The sequence below is a fragment of the Ambystoma mexicanum genome, chromosome 13 (genome assembly GCF_040938575.1).
Source record: "Ambystoma mexicanum isolate Mex_15411 chromosome 13, UKY_AmexF1_1, whole genome shotgun sequence".
Classification (NCBI taxonomy): domain Eukaryota; kingdom Metazoa; phylum Chordata; class Amphibia; order Caudata; family Ambystomatidae; genus Ambystoma; species Ambystoma mexicanum.
Window position 1 is genome coordinate 357,215,747 of NC_090938.1, and position 18,790 is coordinate 357,234,536.

Genomic DNA, 18,790 nt, shown 5'->3' on the forward strand with positions numbered 1-18,790 from the left:
GAGGGTTTTTGAAAATAGAACAGAAAATAAAAAATGTCAACTGTTATTATACTCCATTTTCTGCTGAGCACCACTTACGGAAGACATTTGTAAAGGTAGAAAAAGGGTTACTGGAGTAGGATCCAGGAGACAATATCAACTTACAAAGAATAATGTTGTCTATTTACTGCATTATCGCCTTTGAAGCAAACCTCTGAGAATAAATACCCTTTCACTAATCAGGCAGTCACTTTGATAAAATCAAGCAGAACAAGGATGCTGATAGGAACTCGCCTCATTTGCATATGGGCTAGGGCTTCTGGGAGCCATGAGAATTAGGAGTTGAAGGTTTTGCAGATCGAGATTGCTAAAGGGCTGGGCATTTGCACAGACCTCTCCATGCCTGATTGGTGCCGAAGGTTAGTTGCAAGTGGTCCCCTGCTCACCCTACCTTACACAGGGCCATGCCCAGTTAGGCCCCTCAGGGCTAGGCCCGGCAGGGCTAAGCCCGGCGTTCGTCAGGCGAAGTGCCTGGACCCCTGCTCATCATACCTCAGAATCTGGTCTAGCTATTGCAGACATGGGGAATGGTGCTTATATCCCATTGACAGCGCCCACAAGCTGCATACTAATAGCCAATTATGTGTGAATGCGGTCAGGGTAGCAGACATATAGAACAATTGGGTGGGTTCGCTTCCGAACTGGATGCACAGGAGCAGGAGAGAATGGCTGTTGGCGATGTATGCAACTTGCTCTGCGTGAACACATCTACCGACCCCTTCCCCTACACACACGGGCACATACACACACACACACACACACATAGCCATTGGAGCTATGCAGAGCTAATCAGAAAGATTGGTAATCATTAGAACATGAAAGATATGTGTTCATTTTTTATTAAACTTGTGGACTCCCGCAGAAACGGAGGGACTCACATCTCTAATTGAGGCTTGCTTACCTCTATACAAATGTGTTTGCTGGCTGTCTTTCTTCAACTGGTATGTGCGGTTGTGTCTGTCTTTGTCTTTCAACACGCCTGGCACGTTTACATTATCAAAGAGATGATTGTATGGAGATGGGGAACACCCCTCCGTTGCATTGTGAACTTGAACAGTCTTTTCACCAAAGCAGCTACATGCGACATTGCAAGGTTTTTGTCAGTCTTTGCCTGAAAACATTAGGCCTTCCTCTCGAACTCTATTTCACTCCTTCTGTGGAAGACTTCAATTATGAGGATGCATCCCGTCATAAAAGGTTCTCTGTAGATGGTGCAACTCTGGCTTCTCTTCCCCGTGCTTTTTGAAAATAATCCGCCCGAGGCCCTGATGAGGTTTGAACTCATGACCCCTGGTTTACGAGACCAGTGCTCTGCCACTGAGCTACAAGGCCACCTGCTGCTTGCTCACAGCCAACAACAGAAAGTGCAAAGAAACCATGGGTTTTACCTAGGTAGATCTCCAGGTATATGAATTTCTGGTTGTGTAAAAATGGCTGTATATCTCTGCATGTGTTCAGTACGTCATCATACATCTGATTTGCGAAAGCGTGTGTGCTTATGTTGGTGATACATTGTCGGTATGCGTTTGAGTATGTACTTTTACGGGTATGTATGTATTGAGTAGGATGCTGAACAGGTTCATGAGTTTAGATAGCAGGTCAGAATGATGGCAAAAGGAACATGTAAAAGGCAGACAACTAAAAGAAAAAAGAATTTGGGATGTAAGCTTGGGAGTTTACTAACTGCGCTGATTTTGGCTCCTATAATAGTAAAGAATGGAAACCTACGAGGAAAGTCTTTGACTAATTTCATTCTCCGCCTGCACCAATGAACTTATTTTTACATCTCTATTTCCATATCTGTACTCATTCCTGTCTTTCACAGGGAGGTTGAAAGACTTTGGTCTATGTTTAAATGCAGACTATAAAGAAAAAATACGACGAAGGTGGGATTCGAACCCACGCGTGCAGAGCACAATGGATTAGCAGTCCATCGCCTTAACCACTCGGCCACCTCGTCTGTTTGGGAACGGTGCTCGAGTCCCATGCTTAAAGAAGAGATAAAACAATGGTGGTGCAAAGTCAGTGAAAAAATAGATCATGTTTGTCATAGTAGAAACAAGATCGTTGACTCGTTCTTCCTTACCCGGCCATTGATAGATAAACACATCAAGTTGAAGTTCAGAAAAATATAACAAGAGCTCCTGGAGGGTTCACAACACTAATCCAGAGGAAGGTGCTTGAGCTTCCGTATGGCACACCATTAGTAGTAAAACCAGCATAACGCAAGCTCCAGTTTCCCAGTGTTTGGCATCATTCAACGTTTCCAGCCAAGATCAAAGTTCAGATGCTGCTGCTTCCTGTGATGTCATTGAATTTAAATAGTGAGTGATGGCAATAACCCTTTTCCAATTAAATTTTGCCACATCAACGTCCCTGAAAATAGAGAAAGGCGTGCAACCCAGAACCGCTGTACTGTTCAATAGAGTAAGGGCTTCACCGTGATCATCTGCATCTGTCATCACAAGATTATCAAGGTCTTTTTCTTGAAGAAATTAGGTCCAGGAAGCCGACCTTCCCCACAGACTATTCAGACACCTTGCGCTTGTGGCTTTGTTATAGGCCCGAATCCATTGGTAAAAGGTTGCACAGGTACAATGTGCAATATCAGTTCCTGTTCAACAATGTTCAAGAAAATTACCATTTGGAGGCCCTAATGAGGATCGAACTCACGACCCCTGGTTTACAAGACCAGTGCTCTGCCACTGAGCCACAGAGCCCCTCAGGTTACGACGCATAACAGCAACACAACGAGCACACAACATGATGTTTACTGGGTAGACATATTTGAAGGGTGTGTGAGAATGTATGTATATGATTGTGATTTGACCTGTTTTTTTCTGGCCGATTTTTTGAGGAGCAGCTAATTTGTGCGTATTCCGTGCAATTTTAGGGTGACTAATGAGGAGATGTGATGCGTGAAAGTTGAAAAAAACATGTACATGGCAGCAGAGAGACAATATGGATATTACCTTTGCTTTTTTAAATTTCTATCCGGATTCTGGCTCAAAGGGTAGTCAAGCACAGCAGATTGCATTCCTGCCAGTAACACGACAACCTTGTTTGTGTCCTTCTTAATCAACTAACATGCATATTTTCACTTTTGTCTGTATGTTCTTTGAAAGCCAATGGCAATGGTGCTTAGAGCAATGCAGATGTTTAAAAAAGATTTCAAAAGTTAAAATCGACAAAGGTGGGATTCGAAACCACGCGTGTACAGTAGATTAGCAGTCCATCGCCTTAACCACTCGGCCACCTCGTCTACAGGGATTATGTTAGGCATTCAAGTCTTTACAGGTAATAACACAAACATCTTCAAAATAGAACCACAATGCGTTCCTTGTTGAGGTACATCCAGCCGTTTGCAGGAAAACTGCCTCACTTGCTGTTGAGAAAAATTCATCAAAGTCCTGGGGTGTTTATAGGCATCGCCAAGATGACATTGGGAGGTGTTTCAATTGACACGTGTTGAATATGAGGAAGAGCATCATGCTGGCTCCAGTGGCACTGCCTGCAGCATGACAAAAATGTAGAAGGGACATTTGACTGCACCATTGGCTGAACATCAGTGGCAAAGTGTATATCAGGCTAAAAGGTAAGCTCCAGTGGCACAATATGGGCACTACAAGGCACCCATAATTTGGTGTCAGCTAAAAAGACAATGCCAGAGCTTGTGGGTGCTTTTGTACACTTGTGTGTGTGTTTGTGGGTGTAGTTTCATGTTGAAAACCAAAACACAGCAGCTCCAGTGGCGCAATCGGTTAGCGCGCGGTACTTATACAGCAGTACATGCAGTGAGCAATGCCGAGGTTGTGAGTTCAAGCCTCACCTGGAGCAACTTTGGAACTTTTTACTAATTCACCTCAAAACTGAATTATTGAACCAATAAATGTTCTGGACATTTTTTGGTTCACCTCAAGGTTTCCTTGATTGTCAGTTAATGTTGTATGACAGCTCCTCTGCCTTTTAGACATGGAATACTCATTGCAAGTTATTTATGGGGTGTTTGCGCTTTAAATACAGCTACGGAGGGTTTTTGAAAATAGAACAGAAAATAAAAAATGTCAACTGTTATTATACTCCATTTTCTGCTGAGCACCACTTACGGAAGACATTTGTAAAGGTAGAAAAAGGGTTACTGGAGTAGGATCCAGGAGACAATATCAACTTACAAAGAATAATGTTGTCTATTTACTGCATTATCGCCTTTGAAGCAAACCTCTGAGAATAAATACCCTTTCACTAATCAGGCAGTCACTTTGATAAAATCAAGCAGAACAAGGATGCTGATAGGAACTCGCCTCATTTGCATATGGGCTAGGGCTTCTGGGAGCCATGAGAATTAGGAGTTGAAGGTTTTGCAGATCGAGATTGCTAAAGGGCTGGGCATTTGCACAGACCTCTCCATGCCTGATTGGTGCCGAAGGTTAGTTGCAAGTGGTCCCCTGCTCACCCTACCTTACACAGGGCCATGCCCAGTTAGGCCCCTCAGGGCTAGGCCCGGCAGGGCTAAGCCCGGCGTTTGTCAGGCGAAGTGCCTGGACCCCTGCTCATCATACCTCAGAATCTGGTCTAGCTATTGCAGACATGGGGAATGGTGCTTATATCCCATTGACAGCGCCCACAAGCTGCATACTAATAGCCAATGATGTGTGAATGCGGTCAGGGTAGCAGACATATAGAACAATTGGGTGGGTTCGCTTCCGAACTGGATGCACAGGAGCAGGAGAGAATGGCTGTTGGCGATGTATGCAACTTGCTCTGCGTGAACACATCTACCGACCCCTTCCCCTACACACACGGGCACATACACACACACACACACACATAGCCATTGGAGCTATGCAGAGCTAATCAGAAAGATTGGTAATCATTAGAACATGAAAGATATGTGTTCATTTTTTATTAAACTTGTGGACTCCCGCAGAAACGGAGGGACTCACATCTCTAATTGAGGCTTGCTTACCTCTATACAAATGTGTTTGCTGGCTGTCTTTCTTCAACTGGTATGTGCGGTTGTGTCTGTCTTTGTCTTTCAACACGCCTGGCACGTTTACATTATCAAAGAGATGATTGTATGGAGATGGGGAACACCCCTCCGTTGCATTGTGAACTTGAACAGTCTTTTCACCAAAGCAGCTACATGCGACATTGCAAGGTTTTTGTCAGTCTTTGCCTGAAAACATTAGGCCTTCCTCTCGAACTCTATTTCACTCCTTCTGTGGAAGACTTCAATTATGAGGATGCATCCCGTCATAAAAGGTTCTCTGTAGATGGTGCAACTCTGGCTTCTCTTCCCCGTGCTTTTTGAAAATAATCCGCCCGAGGCCCTGATGAGGTTTGAACTCATGACCCCTGGTTTACGAGACCAGTGCTCTGCCACTGAGCTACAAGGCCACCTGCTGCTTGCTCACAGCCAACAACAGAAAGTGCAAAGAAACCATGGGTTTTACCTAGGTAGATCTCCAGGTATATGAATTTCTGGTTGTGTAAAAATGGCTGTATATCTCTGCATGTGTTCAGTACGTCATCATACATCTGATTTGCGAAAGCGTGTGTGCTTATGTTGGTGATACATTGTCGGTATGCGTTTGAGTATGTACTTTTACGGGTATGTATGTATTGAGTAGGATGCTGAACAAGTTCATGAGTTTAGATAGCAGGTCAGAATGATGGCAAAAGGAACATGTAAAAGGCAGACAACTAAAAGAAAAAAGAATTTGGGATGTAAGCTTGGGAGTTTACTAACTGCGCTGATTTTGGCTCCTATAATAGTAAAGAATGGAAACCTACGAGGAAAGTCTTTGACTAATTTCATTCTCCGCCTGCACCAATGAACTTATTTTTACATCTCTATTTCCATATCTGTACTCATTCCTGTCTTTCACAGGGAGGTTGAAAGACTTTGGTCTATGTTTAAATGCAGACTATAAAGAAAAAATACGACGAAGGTGGGATTCGAACCCACGCGTGCAGAGCACAATGGATTAGCAGTCCATCGCCTTAACCACTCGGCCACCTCGTCTGTTTGGGAACGGTGCTCGAATCCCATGCTTAAAGAAGAGATAAAACAATGGTGGTGCAAAGTCAGTGAAAAATAGATCATGTTTGTCATAATAGAAACAAGATCGTTGACTCGTTCTTCCTTACCCGGCCATTGATAGATAAACACATCAAGTTGAAGTTCAGAAAAATATAACAAGAGCTCCTGGAGGGTTCACAACACTAATCCAGAGGAAGGTGCTTGAGCTTCCATATGGCACACCATTAGTAGTAAAACCAGCATAACGCAAGCTCCAGTTTCCCAGTGTTTGGCATCATTCAACGTTTCCAGCCAAGATCAAAGTTCAGATGCTGCTGCTTCCTGTGATGTCATTGAATTTAAATAGTGAGTGATGGCAATAACCCTTTTCCAATTAAATTTTGCCACATCAACGTCCCTGAAAATAGAGAAAGGCGTGCAACCCAGAACCGCTGTACTGTTCAATAGAGTAAGGGCTTCACCGTGATCATCTGCATCTGTCATCACAAAATTATCAAGGTCTTTTTCTTGAAGAAATTAGGTCCAGAAAGCCGACCTTCCCCACAGACTATTCAGACACCTTGCGCTTGTGGCTTTGTTATAGGCCCGAATCCATTGGTAAAAGGTTGCACAGGTACAATGTGCAATATCAGTTCCTATTCAACAATGTTCAAGAAAATTACCATTTGGAGGCCCTGATGAGGATCGAACTCACGACTCCTGGTTTACAAGACCAGTGCTCTGCCACTGAGCTACAGAGCCCCTCAGGTTACGACGCATAACAGCAACACAACGAGCACACAACATGATGTTTACTGGGTAGACATATTTGAAGGGTGTGTGAGAATGTATGTATATGATTGTGATTTGACCTGTTTTTTTCTGGCCGATTTTTTGAGGAGCAGCTAATTTGTGCGTATTCCGTGCAATTTTAGGGTGACTAATGAGGAGATGTGATGCGTGAAAGTTGAAAAAAACATGTACATGGCAGCAGAGAGACAATATGGATATTACCTTTGCTTTTTTAAATTTCTATCCGGATTCTGGCTCAAAGGGTAGTCAAGCACAGCAGATTGCATTCCTGCCAGTAACACGACAACCTTGTTTGTGTCCTTCTTAATCAACTAACATGCATATTTTCACTTTTGTCTGTATGTTCTTTGAAAGCCAATGGCAATGGTGCTTAGAGCAATGCAGATGTTTAAAAAAGATTTCAAAAGTTAAAATCGACAAAGGTGGGATTCGAAACCACGCGTGTACAGCAGATTAGCAGTCCATCGCCTTAACCACTCGGCCACCTCGTCTACAGGGATTATGTTAGGCATTCAAGTCTTTACAGGTAATAACACAAACATCTTCAAAATAGAACCACAATGCGCTGCTTGTTGAGGTACATCCAGCCGTTTGCAGGAAAACTGCCTCACTTGCTGTTGAGAAAAATTCATCAAAGTCCTGGGGTGTTTATAGGCATCGCCAAGATGACATTGGGAGGTGTTTCAATTGACACGTGTTGAATATGAGGAAGAGCATCATGCTGGCTCCAGTGGCACTGCCTGCAGCATGACAAAAATGTAGAAGGGACATTTGACTGCACCATTGGCTGAACATCAGTGGCAAAGTGTATATCAGGCTAAAAGGTAAGCTCCAGTGGCACAATATGGGCACTACAAGGCACCCATAATTTGGTGTCAGCTAAAAAGACAATGCCAGAGCTTGTGGGTGCTTTTGTACACTTGTGTGTGTGTTTGTGGGTGTAGTTTCATGTCGAAAACCAAAACACAGCAGCTCCAGTGGCGCAATCGGTTAGCGCGCGGTACTTATACAGCAGTACATGCAGTGAGCAATGCCGAGGTTGTGAGTTCAAGCCTCACCTGGAGCAACTTTGGAACTTTTTACTAATTCACCTCAAAACTGAATTATTGAACCAATAAATGTTCTGGACATTTTTTGGTTCACCTCAAGGTTTCCTTGATTGTCAGTTAATGTTGTATGACAGCTCCTCTGCCTTTTAGACATGGAATACTCATTGCAAGTTATTTATGGGGTGTTTGCGCTTTAAATACAGCTACGGAGGGTTTTTGAAAATAGAACAGAAAATAAAAAATGTCAACTGTTATTATACTCCATTTTCTGCTGAGCACCACTTACGGAAGACATTTGTAAAGGTAGAAAAAGGGTTACTGGAGTAGGATCCAGGAGACAATATCAACTTACAAAGAATAATGTTGTCTATTTACTGCATTATCGCCTTTGAAGCAAACCTCTGAGAATAAATACCCTTTCACTAATCAGGCAGTCACTTTGATAAAATCAAGCAGAACAAGGATGCTGATAGGAACTCGCCTCATTTGCATATGGGCTAGGGCTTCTGGGAGCCATGAGAATTAGGAGTTGAAGGTTTTGCAGATCGAGATTGCTAAAGGGCTGGGCATTTGCACAGACCTCTCCATGCCTGATTGGTGCCGAAGGTTAGTTGCAAGTGGTCCCCTGCTCACCCTACCTTACACAGGGCCATGCCCAGTTAGGCCCCTCAGGGCTAGGCCCGGCAGGGCTAAGCCCGGCGTTCGTCAGGCGAAGTGCCTGGACCCCTGCTCATCATACCTCAGAATCTGGTCTAGCTATTGCAGACATGGGGAATGGTGCTTATATCCCATTGACAGCGCCCACAAGCTGCATACTAATAGCCAATTATGTGTGAATGCGGTCAGGGTAGCAGACATATAGAACAATTGGGTGGGTTCGCTTCCGAACTGGATGCACAGGAGCAGGAGAGAATGGCTGTTGGCGATGTATGCAACTTGCTCTGCGTGAACACATCTACCGACCCCTTCCCCTACACACACGGGCACATACACACACACACACACACACATAGCCATTGGAGCTATGCAGAGCTAATCAGAAAGATTGGTAATCATTAGAACATGAAAGATATGTGTTCATTTTTTATTAAACTTGTGGACTCCCGCAGAAACGGAGGGACTCACATCTCTAATTGAGGCTTGCTTACCTCTATACAAATGTGTTTGCTGGCTGTCTTTCTTCAACTGGTATGTGCGGTTGTGTCTGTCTTTGTCTTTCAACACGCCTGGCACGTTTACATTATCAAAGAGATGATTGTATGGAGATGGGGAACACCCCTCCGTTGCATTGTGAACTTGAACAGTCTTTTCACCAAAGCAGCTACATGCGACATTGCAAGGTTTTTGTCAGTCTTTGCCTGAAAACATTAGGCCTTCCTCTCGAACTCTATTTCACTCCTTCTGTGGAAGACTTCAATTATGAGGATGCATCCCGTCATAAAAGGTTCTCTGTAGATGGTGCAACTCTGGCTTCTCTTCCCCGTGCTTTTTGAAAATAATCCGCCCGAGGCCCTGATGAGGTTTGAACTCATGACCCCTGGTTTACGAGACCAGTGCTCTGCCACTGAGCTACAAGGCCACCTGCTGCTTGCTCACAGCCAACAACAGAAAGTGCAAAGAAACCATGGGTTTTACCTAGGTAGATCTCCAGGTATATGAATTTCTGGTTGTGTAAAAATGGCTGTATATCTCTGCATGTGTTCAGTACGTCATCATACATCTGATTTGCGAAAGCGTGTGTGCTTATGTTGGTGATACATTGTCGGTATGCGTTTGAGTATGTACTTTTACGGGTATGTATGTATTGAGTAGGATGCTGAACAGGTTCATGAGTTTAGATAGCAGGTCAGAATGATGGCAAAAGGAACATGTAAAAGGCAGACAACTAAAAGAAAAAAGAATTTGGGATGTAAGCTTGGGAGTTTACTAACTGCGCTGATTTTGGCTCCTATAATAGTAAAGAATGGAAACCTACGAGGAAAGTCTTTGACTAATTTCATTCTCCGCCTGCACCAATGAACTTATTTTTACATCTCTATTTCCATATCTGTACTCATTCCTGTCTTTCACAGGGAGGTTGAAAGACTTTGGTCTATGTTTAAATGCAGACTATAAAGAAAAAATACGACGAAGGTGGGATTCGAACCCACGCGTGCAGAGCACAATGGATTAGCAGTCCATCGCCTTAACCACTCGGCCACCTCGTCTGTTTGGGAACGGTGCTCGAATCCCATGCTTAAAGAAGAGATAAAACAATGGTGGTGCAAAGTCAGTGAAAAATAGATCATGTTTGTCATAATAGAAACAAGATCGTTGACTCGTTCTTCCTTACCCGGCCATTGATAGATAAACACATCAAGTTGAAGTTCAGAAAAATATAACAAGAGCTCCTGGAGGGTTCACAACACTAATCCAGAGGAAGGTGCTTGAGCTTCCATATGGCACACCATTAGTAGTAAAACCAGCATAACGCAAGCTCCAGTTTCCCAGTGTTTGGCATCATTCAACGTTTCCAGCCAAGATCAAAGTTCAGATGCTGCTGCTTCCTGTGATGTCATTGAATTTAAATAGTGAGTGATGGCAATAACCCTTTTCCAATTAAATTTTGCCACATCAACGTCCCTGAAAATAGAGAAAGGCGTGCAACCCAGAACCGCTGTACTGTTCAATAGAGTAAGGGCTTCACCGTGATCATCTGCATCTGTCATCACAAAATTATCAAGGTCTTTTTCTTGAAGAAATTAGGTCCAGAAAGCCGACCTTCCCCACAGACTATTCAGACACCTTGCGCTTGTGGCTTTGTTATAGGCCCGAATCCATTGGTAAAAGGTTGCACAGGTACAATGTGCAATATCAGTTCCTATTCAACAATGTTCAAGAAAATTACCATTTGGAGGCCCTGATGAGGATCGAACTCACGACTCCTGGTTTACAAGACCAGTGCTCTGCCACTGAGCTACAGAGCCCCTCAGGTTACGACGCATAACAGCAACACAACGAGCACACAACATGATGTTTACTGGGTAGACATATTTGAAGGGTGTGTGAGAATGTATGTATATGATTGTGATTTGACCTGTTTTTTTCTGGCCGATTTTTTGAGGAGCAGCTAATTTGTGCGTATTCCGTGCAATTTTAGGGTGACTAATGAGGAGATGTGATGCGTGAAAGTTGAAAAAAACATGTACATGGCAGCAGAGAGACAATATGGATATTACCTTTGCTTTTTTAAATTTCTATCCGGATTCTGGCTCAAAGGGTAGTCAAGCACAGCAGATTGCATTCCTGCCAGTAACACGACAACCTTGTTTGTGTCCTTCTTAATCAACTAACATGCATATTTTCACTTTTGTCTGTATGTTCTTTGAAAGCCAATGGCAATGGTGCTTAGAGCAATGCAGATGTTTAAAAAAGATTTCAAAAGTTAAAATCGACAAAGGTGGGATTCGAAACCACGCGTGTACAGCAGATTAGCAGTCCATCGCCTTAACCACTCGGCCACCTCGTCTACAGGGATTATGTTAGGCATTCAAGTCTTTACAGGTAATAACACAAACATCTTCAAAATAGAACCACAATGCGCTGCTTGTTGAGGTACATCCAGCCGTTTGCAGGAAAACTGCCTCACTTGCTGTTGAGAAAAATTCATCAAAGTCCTGGGGTGTTTATAGGCATCGCCAAGATGACATTGGGAGGTGTTTCAATTGACACGTGTTGAATATGAGGAAGAGCATCATGCTGGCTCCAGTGGCACTGCCTGCAGCATGACAAAAATGTAGAAGGGACATTTGACTGCACCATTGGCTGAACATCAGTGGCAAAGTGTATATCAGGCTAAAAGGTAAGCTCCAGTGGCACAATATGGGCACTACAAGGCACCCATAATTTGGTGTCAGCTAAAAAGACAATGCCAGAGCTTGTGGGTGCTTTTGTACACTTGTGTGTGTGTTTGTGGGTGTAGTTTCATGTCGAAAACCAAAACACAGCAGCTCCAGTGGCGCAATCGGTTAGCGCGCGGTACTTATACAGCAGTACATGCAGTGAGCAATGCCGAGGTTGTGAGTTCAAGCCTCACCTGGAGCAACTTTGGAACTTTTTACTAATTCACCTCAAAACTGAATTATTGAACCAATAAATGTTCTGGACATTTTTTGGTTCACCTCAAGGTTTCCTTGATTGTCAGTTAATGTTGTATGACAGCTCCTCTGCCTTTTAGACATGGAATACTCATTGCAAGTTATTTATGGGGTGTTTGCGCTTTAAATACAGCTACGGAGGGTTTTTGAAAATAGAACAGAAAATAAAAAATGTCAACTGTTATTATACTCCATTTTCTGCTGAGCACCACTTACGGAAGACATTTGTAAAGGTAGAAAAAGGGTTACTGGAGTAGGATCCAGGAGACAATATCAACTTACAAAGAATAATGTTGTCTATTTACTGCATTATCGCCTTTGAAGCAAACCTCTGAGAATAAATACCCTTTCACTAATCAGGCAGTCACTTTGATAAAATCAAGCAGAACAAGGATGCTGATAGGAACTCGCCTCATTTGCATATGGGCTAGGGCTTCTGGGAGCCATGAGAATTAGGAGTTGAAGGTTTTGCAGATCGAGATTGCTAAAGGGCTGGGCATTTGCACAGACCTCTCCATGCCTGATTGGTGCCGAAGGTTAGTTGCAAGTGGTCCCCTGCTCACCCTACCTTACACAGGGCCATGCCCAGTTAGGCCCCTCAGGGCTAGGCCCGGCAGGGCTAAGCCCGGCGTTCGTCAGGCGAAGTGCCTGGACCCCTGCTCATCATACCTCAGAATCTGGTCTAGCTATTGCAGACATGGGGAATGGTGCTTATATCCCATTGACAGCGCCCACAAGCTGCATACTAATAGCCAATGATGTGTGAATGCGGTCAGGGTAGCAGACATATAGAACAATTGGGTGGGTTCGCTTCCGAACTGGATGCACAGGAGCAGGAGAGAATGGCTGTTGGCGATGTATGCAACTTGCTCTGCGTGAACACATCTACCGACCCCTTCCCCTACACACACGGGCACATACACACACACACACACACACATAGCCATTGGAGCTATGCAGAGCTAATCAGAAAGATTGGTAATCATTAGAACATGAAAGATATGTGTTCATTTTTTATTAAACTTGTGGACTCCCGCAGAAACGGAGGGACTCACATCTCTAATTGAGGCTTGCTTACCTCTATACAAATGTGTTTGCTGGCTGTCTTTCTTCAACTGGTATGTGCGGTTGTGTCTGTCTTTGTCTTTCAACACGCCTGGCACGTTTACATTATCAAAGAGATGATTGTATGGAGATGGGGAACACCCCTCCGTTGCATTGTGAACTTGAACAGTCTTTTCACCAAAGCAGCTACATGCGACATTGCAAGGTTTTTGTCAGTCTTTGCCTGAAAACATTAGGCCTTCCTCTCGAACTCTATTTCACTCCTTCTGTGGAAGACTTCAATTATGAGGATGCATCCCGTCATAAAAGGTTCTCTGTAGATGGTGCAACTCTGGCTTCTCTTCCCCGTGCTTTTTGAAAATAATCCGCCCGAGGCCCTGATGAGGTTTGAACTCATGACCCCTGGTTTACGAGACCAGTGCTCTGCCACTGAGCTACAAGGCCACCTGCTGCTTGCTCACAGCCAACAACAGAAAGTGCAAAGAAACCATGGGTTTTACCTAGGTAGATCTCCAGGTATATGAATTTCTGGTTGTGTAAAAATGGCTGTATGTCTCTGCATGTGTTCAGTACGTCATCATACATCTGATTTGCGAAAGCGTGTGTGCTTATGTTGGTGATACATTGTCGGTATGCGTTTGAGTATGTACTTTTACGGGTATGTATGTATTGAGTAGGATGCTGAACAGGTTCATGAGTTTAGATAGCAGGTCAGAATGATGGCAAAAGGAACATGTAAAAGGCAGACAACTAAAAGAAAAAAGAATTTGGGATGTAAGCTTGGGAGTTTACTAACTGCGCTGATTTTGGCTCCTATAATAGTAAAGAATGGAAACCTACGAGGAAAGTCTTTGACTAATTTCATTCTCCGCCTGCACCAATGAACTTATTTTTACATCTCTATTTCCATATCTGTACTCATTCCTGTCTTTCACAGGGAGGTTGAAAGACTTTGGTCTATGTTTAAATGCAGACTATAAAGAAAAAATACGACGAAGGTGGGATTCGAACCCACGCGTGCAGAGCACAATGGATTAGCAGTCCATCGCCTTAACCACTCGGCCACCTCGTCTGTTTGGGAAGGGTGCTCGAGTCCCATGCTTAAAGAAGAGATAAAACAATGGTGGTGCAAAGTCAGTGAAAAATAGATCATGTTTGTCATAGTAGAAACAAGATCGTTGACTCGTTCTTCCTTACCCGGCCATTGATAGATAAACACATCAAGTTGAAGTTCAGAAAAATATAACAAGAGCTCCTGGAGGGTTCACAACACTAATCCAGAGGAAGGTGCTTGAGCTTCCGTATGGCACACCATTAGTAGTAAAACCAGCATAACGCAAGCTCCAGTTTCCCAGTGTTTGGCATCATTCAACGTTTCCAGCCAAGATCAAAGTTCAGATGCTGCTGCTTCCTGTGATGTCATTGAATTTAAATAGTGAGTGATGGCAATAACCCTTTTCCAATTAAATTTTGCCACATCAACGTCCCTGAAAATAGAGAAAGGCGTGCAACCCAGAACCGCTGTACTGTTCAATAGAGTAAGGGCTTCACCGTGATCATCTGCATCTGTCATCACAAGATTATCAAGGTCTTTTTCTTGAAGAAATTAGGTCCAGAAAGCCGACCTTCCCCACAGACTATTCAGACACCTTGCGCTTGTGGCTTTGTTATAGGCCCGAATCCATTGGTAAAAGGTTGCACAGGTACAATGTGCAATATCAGTTCCTATTCAACAATGTTCAAGAAAATTACCATTTGGAGGCCCTGATGAGGATCGAACTCACGACCCCTGGTTTACAAGACCAGTGCTCTGCCACTGAGCTACAGAGCCCCTCAGGTTACGACGCATAACAGCAACACAACGAGCACACAACATGATGTTTACTGGGTAGACATATTTGAAGGGTGTGTGAGAATGTATGTATATGATTGTGATTTGACCTGTTTTTTTCTGGCCGATTTTTTGAGGAGCAGCTAATTTGTGCGTATTCCGTGCAATTTTAGGGTGACTAATGAGGAGATGCGATGCGTGAAAGTTGAAAAAAACATGTACATGGCAGCAGAGAGACAATATGGATATTACCTTTGCTTTTTTAAATTTCTATCCGGATTCTGGCTCAAAGGGTAGTCAAGCACAGCAGATTGCATTCCTGCCAGTAACACGACAACCTTGTTTGTGTCCTTCTTAATCAACTAACATGCATATTTTCACTTTTGTCTGTATGTTCTTTGAAAGCCAATGGCAATGGTGCTTAGAGCAATGCAGATGTTTAAAAAAGATTTCAAAAGTTAAAATCGACAAAGGTGGAATTCGAAACCACGCGTGTACAGTAGATTAGCAGTCCATCGCCTTAACCACTCGGCCACCTCGTCTACAGGGATTATGTTAGGCATTCAAGTCTTTACAGGTAATAACACAAACATCTTCAAAATAGAACCACAATGCGTTCCTTGTTGAGGTACATCCAGCCGTTTGCAGGAAAACTGCCTCACTTGCTGTTGAGAAAAATTCATCAAAGTCCTGGGGTGTTTATAGGCATCGCCAAGATGACATTGGGAGGTGTTTCAATTGACACGTGTTGAATATGAGGAAGAGCATCATGCTGGCTCCAGTGGCACTGCCTGCAGCATGACAAAAATGTAGAAGGGACATTTGACTGCACCATTGGCTGAACATCAGTGGCAAAGTGTATATCAGGCTAAAAGGTAAGCTCCAGTGGCACAATATGGGCACTACAAGGCACCCATAATTTGGTGTCAGCTAAAAAGACAATGCCAGAGCTTGTGGGTGCTTTTGTACACTTGTGTGTGTGTTTGTGGGTGTAGTTTCATGTCGAAAACCAAAACACAGCAGCTCCAGTGGCGCAATCGGTTAGCGCGCGGTACTTATACAGCAGTACATGCAGTGAGCAATGCCGAGGTTGTGAGTTCAAGCCTCACCTGGAGCAACTTTGGAACTTTTTACTAATTCACCTCAAAACTGAATTATTGAACCAATAAATGTTCTGGACATTTTTTGGTTCACCTCAAGGTTTCCTTGATTGTCAGTTAATGTTGTATGACAGCTCCTCTGCCTTTTAGACATGGAATACTCATTGCAAGTTATTTATGGGGTGTTTGCGCTTTAAATACAGCTACGGAGGGTTTTTGAAAATAGAACAGAAAATAAAAAATGTCAACTGTTATTATACTCCATTTTCTGCTGAGCACCACTTACGGAAGACATTTGTAAAGGTAGAAAAAGGGTTACTGGAGTAGGATCCAGGAGACAATATCAACTTACAAAGAATAATGTTGTCTATTTACTGCATTATCGCCTTTGAAGCAAACCTCTGAGAATAAATACCCTTCCACTAATCAGGCAGTCACTTTGATAAAATCAAGCAGAACAAGGATGCTGATAGGAACTCGCCTCATTTGCATATGGGCTAGGGCTTCTGGGAGCCATGAGAATTAGGAGTTGAAGGTTTTGCAGATCGAGATTGCTAAAGGGCTGGGCATTTGCACAGACCTCTCCATGCCTGATTGGTGCCGAAGGTTAGTTGCAAGTGGTCCCCTGCTCACCCTACCTTACACAGGGCCATGCCCAGTTAGGCCCCTCAGGGCTAGGCCCGGCAGGGCTAAGCCCGGCGTTTGTCAGGCGAAGTGCCTGGACCCCTGCTCATTATACCTCAGAATCTGGTCTAGCTATTGCAGACATGGGGAATGGTGCTTATATCCCATTGACAGCGCCCACAAGCTGCATACTAATAGCCAATGATGTGTGAATGCGGTCAGGGTAGCAGACATATAGAACAATTGGGTGGGTTCGCTTCCGAACTGGATGCACAGGAGCAGGAGAGAATGGCTGTTGGCGATGTATGCAACTTGCTCTGCGTGAACACATCTACCGACCCCTTCCCCTACACACACGGGCACATAGCCATTGGAGCTATGCAGAGCTAATCAGAAAGATTGGTAATCATTAGAACATGAAAGATATGTGTTCATTTTTTATTAAACTTGTGGACTCCCGCAGAAACGGAGGGACTCACATCTCTAATTGAGGCTTGCTTACCTCTATACAAATGTGTTTGCTGGCTGTCTTTCTTCAACTGGTATGTGCGGTTGTGTCTGTCTTTGTCTTTCAACACGCCTGGCACGTTTACATTATCAAAGAGATGATTGTATGGAGATGGGGAACACCCCTCCGTTGCATTGTGAACTTGAACAGTCTTTTCACCAAAGCAGCTACATGCGACATTGCAAGGTTTTTGTCAGTCTTTGCCTGAAAACATTAGGCCTTCCTCTCGAACTCTATTTCACTCCTTCTGTGGAAGACTTCAATTATGAGGATGCATCCCGTCATAAAAGGTTCTCTGTAGATGGTGCAACTCTGGCTTCTCTTCCCCGTGCTTTTTGAAAATAATCCGCCCGAGGCCCTGATGAGGTTTGAACTCATGACCCCTGGTTTACGAGACCAGTGCTCTGCCACTGAGCTACAAGGCCACCTGCTGCTTGCTCACAGCCAACAACAGAAAGTGCAAAGAAACCATGTTTTTTACCTAGGTAGATCTCCAGGTATATGAATTTCTGGTTGTGTAAAAATGGCTGTATATCTCTGCATGTGTTCAGTACGTCATCATACATCTGATTTGCGAAAGCGTGTGTGCTTATGTTGGTGATACATTGTCGGTATGCGTTTGAGTATGTACTTTTATGGGTATGTATGTATTGAGTAGGATGCTGAACAGGTTCATGAGTTTAGATAGCAGGTCAGAATGATGGCAAAAGGAACATGTAAAAGGCAGACAACTAAAAGAAAAAAGAATTTGGGATGTAAGCTTGGGAGTTTACTAACTGCGCTGATTTTGGCTCCTATAATAGTAAAGAATGGAAACCTACGAGGAAAGTCTTTGACTAATTTCATTCTCCGCCTGCACCAATGAACTTATTTTTACATCTCTATTTCCATATCTGTACTCATTCCTGTCTTTCACAGGGAGGTTGAAAGACTTTGGTCTATGTTTAAATGCAGACTATAAAGAAAAAATACGACGAAGGTGGGATTCGAACCCAAACATCTTCAAAATAGAACCACAATGCGTTCCTTGTTGAGGTACATCCAGCCGTTTGCAGGAAAACTGCCTCACTTGCTGTTGAGAAAAATTCATCAAAGTCCTGGGGTGTTTATAGGCATCGCCAAGATGACATTGGGAGGTGTTTCAATTGACACGTGTTGAATATGAGGAAGAGCATCATGCTGGCTCCAGTGGCACTGCCTGCAGCATGACAAAAATGTAGAAGGGACATTTGACTGCACCATTGGCTGAACATCAGTGGCAAAGTGTATATCAGGCTAAAAGGTAAGCTCCAGTGGCACAATATGGGCACTACAAGGCACCCATAATTTGGTGTCAGCTAAAAAGACAATGCCAGAGCTTGTGGGTGCTTTTGTACACTTGTGTGTGTGTTTGTGGGTGTAGTTTCATGTCGAAAACCAAAACACAGCAGCTCCAGTGGCGCAATCGGTTAGCGCGCGGTACTTATACAGCAGTACATGCAGTGAGCAATGCCGAGGTTGTGAGTTCAAGCCTCACATGAAAGATATGTGTTCATTTTTTATTAAACTTGTGGACTCCCGCAGAAACGGAGGGACTCACATCTCTAATTGAGGCTTGCTTACC

General features: G+C 43.7%; 18 non-coding genes across 18 annotated transcripts; 4 read left to right on the forward strand and 14 right to left on the reverse strand.

The window, feature by feature from the left end:
• Window positions 1-1,299: 1,299 nt before the first annotated feature.
• TRNAT-CGU (transfer RNA threonine (anticodon CGU)) lies at window positions 1,300-1,371 on the reverse strand. Its single transcript has one exon. It is a non-coding gene; the product is annotated as a tRNA-Thr (tRNA).
• Window positions 1,372-1,917: 546 nt separating this feature from the next.
• TRNAS-GCU (transfer RNA serine (anticodon GCU)) lies at window positions 1,918-1,999 on the reverse strand. The gene has a single exon. It is a non-coding gene; the product is annotated as a tRNA-Ser (tRNA).
• Window positions 2,000-2,687: 688 nt separating this feature from the next.
• On the reverse strand, window positions 2,688-2,759 carry TRNAT-UGU (transfer RNA threonine (anticodon UGU)). The gene has a single exon. It is a non-coding gene; the product is annotated as a tRNA-Thr (tRNA).
• Window positions 2,760-3,224: 465 nt separating this feature from the next.
• On the reverse strand, window positions 3,225-3,301 carry TRNAS-GCU (transfer RNA serine (anticodon GCU)). The gene has a single exon. It is a non-coding gene; the product is annotated as a tRNA-Ser (tRNA).
• A 480-nt stretch (window positions 3,302-3,781) lies between these two features.
• Window positions 3,782-3,876, forward strand: TRNAI-UAU (transfer RNA isoleucine (anticodon UAU)). The gene is made up of 2 exons: window positions 3,782-3,819; window positions 3,841-3,876. It is a non-coding gene; the product is annotated as a tRNA-Ile (tRNA).
• Window positions 3,877-5,364: 1,488 nt separating this feature from the next.
• On the reverse strand, window positions 5,365-5,436 carry TRNAT-CGU (transfer RNA threonine (anticodon CGU)). The gene has a single exon. It is a non-coding gene; the product is annotated as a tRNA-Thr (tRNA).
• A 546-nt stretch (window positions 5,437-5,982) lies between these two features.
• Window positions 5,983-6,064, reverse strand: TRNAS-GCU (transfer RNA serine (anticodon GCU)). Its single transcript has one exon. It is a non-coding gene; the product is annotated as a tRNA-Ser (tRNA).
• A 687-nt stretch (window positions 6,065-6,751) lies between these two features.
• Window positions 6,752-6,823, reverse strand: TRNAT-UGU (transfer RNA threonine (anticodon UGU)). The gene has a single exon. It is a non-coding gene; the product is annotated as a tRNA-Thr (tRNA).
• Window positions 6,824-7,845: 1,022 nt separating this feature from the next.
• Window positions 7,846-7,940, forward strand: TRNAI-UAU (transfer RNA isoleucine (anticodon UAU)). Its single transcript has 2 exons — window positions 7,846-7,883; window positions 7,905-7,940. It is a non-coding gene; the product is annotated as a tRNA-Ile (tRNA).
• A 1,490-nt stretch (window positions 7,941-9,430) lies between these two features.
• On the reverse strand, window positions 9,431-9,502 carry TRNAT-CGU (transfer RNA threonine (anticodon CGU)). The gene has a single exon. It is a non-coding gene; the product is annotated as a tRNA-Thr (tRNA).
• Window positions 9,503-10,048: 546 nt separating this feature from the next.
• TRNAS-GCU (transfer RNA serine (anticodon GCU)) lies at window positions 10,049-10,130 on the reverse strand. Its single transcript has one exon. It is a non-coding gene; the product is annotated as a tRNA-Ser (tRNA).
• A 687-nt stretch (window positions 10,131-10,817) lies between these two features.
• On the reverse strand, window positions 10,818-10,889 carry TRNAT-UGU (transfer RNA threonine (anticodon UGU)). The gene has a single exon. It is a non-coding gene; the product is annotated as a tRNA-Thr (tRNA).
• A 1,022-nt stretch (window positions 10,890-11,911) lies between these two features.
• TRNAI-UAU (transfer RNA isoleucine (anticodon UAU)) lies at window positions 11,912-12,006 on the forward strand. Its single transcript has 2 exons — window positions 11,912-11,949; window positions 11,971-12,006. It is a non-coding gene; the product is annotated as a tRNA-Ile (tRNA).
• Window positions 12,007-13,496: 1,490 nt separating this feature from the next.
• TRNAT-CGU (transfer RNA threonine (anticodon CGU)) lies at window positions 13,497-13,568 on the reverse strand. The gene has a single exon. It is a non-coding gene; the product is annotated as a tRNA-Thr (tRNA).
• Window positions 13,569-14,114: 546 nt separating this feature from the next.
• Window positions 14,115-14,196, reverse strand: TRNAS-GCU (transfer RNA serine (anticodon GCU)). Its single transcript has one exon. It is a non-coding gene; the product is annotated as a tRNA-Ser (tRNA).
• Window positions 14,197-14,883: 687 nt separating this feature from the next.
• Window positions 14,884-14,955, reverse strand: TRNAT-UGU (transfer RNA threonine (anticodon UGU)). The gene has a single exon. It is a non-coding gene; the product is annotated as a tRNA-Thr (tRNA).
• A 1,022-nt stretch (window positions 14,956-15,977) lies between these two features.
• Window positions 15,978-16,072, forward strand: TRNAI-UAU (transfer RNA isoleucine (anticodon UAU)). The gene is made up of 2 exons: window positions 15,978-16,015; window positions 16,037-16,072. It is a non-coding gene; the product is annotated as a tRNA-Ile (tRNA).
• Window positions 16,073-17,540: 1,468 nt separating this feature from the next.
• On the reverse strand, window positions 17,541-17,612 carry TRNAT-CGU (transfer RNA threonine (anticodon CGU)). Its single transcript has one exon. It is a non-coding gene; the product is annotated as a tRNA-Thr (tRNA).
• Window positions 17,613-18,790: the final 1,178 nt, after the last annotated feature.